Source organism: Seriola lalandi, unplaced genomic scaffold (genome assembly GCF_002814215.2).
Source record: "Seriola lalandi dorsalis isolate HSWRI2012SDOR001 ecotype SW California unplaced genomic scaffold, Sedor1 jcf7180002054049, whole genome shotgun sequence".
Lineage (NCBI taxonomy): Eukaryota > Metazoa > Chordata > Actinopteri > Carangiformes > Carangidae > Seriola > Seriola lalandi.
In genome coordinates this window covers 14649-15268 of record NW_019524602.1, presented here as the reverse complement: position 1 = coordinate 15268, position 620 = coordinate 14649, and positions in this window count along the sequence as shown.

The following is a 620-nucleotide window of genomic DNA, read 5'->3' as shown; positions in this document are numbered from 1 at the left end:
TGTGGCTGTAAAAATAAACATAAATAAAATGTGGGTTTGATGTAAATTAAACTTTATCTGTCATCGGACTGTTTGTGTTGAGACACTGTGAGTTTCAGTTTGTGGAACAGGAGGTGAAACTGCTCAACAACAACTTTCCACTGAACCCAACGGACGAACGAGACGAGGTTCTGGACTTGCATCACATTTAGTCATTAACTAATTGGAACTAGAATAAAAGCAGTTGAAGGTAAAGGTGAACTTGTGCCAGCTCTACAGACGTCAGGTGACGTCAGGAGCCAATCAAACAGCAGCTCAACAGGTTTTCTTTTCTGTTAATGTCTCTCCTGTGAGAGTCACTGAGCTGAATGAAACTCCTGCAGGTTAACTGTTTCAGCTCAGACACCAGATCTAATGATGCTTCAGACAAAAGACTCCAGATACCTGCCTGAATCCAGATCAGATCCAGATCAGATCCAGATCAGATCAGATCCAGATCAGATCCAGTCCCGGCTGCCCACATGCACCACTGACCATCAACACTCATCTGTTCCATTTTACAGGGTTGTCATTGGCTGAGACGTGTGGGAGTTTGTGATCTTTGTTTTTCATCTTATCAAACAAGCTAAATGAGGCTGAAC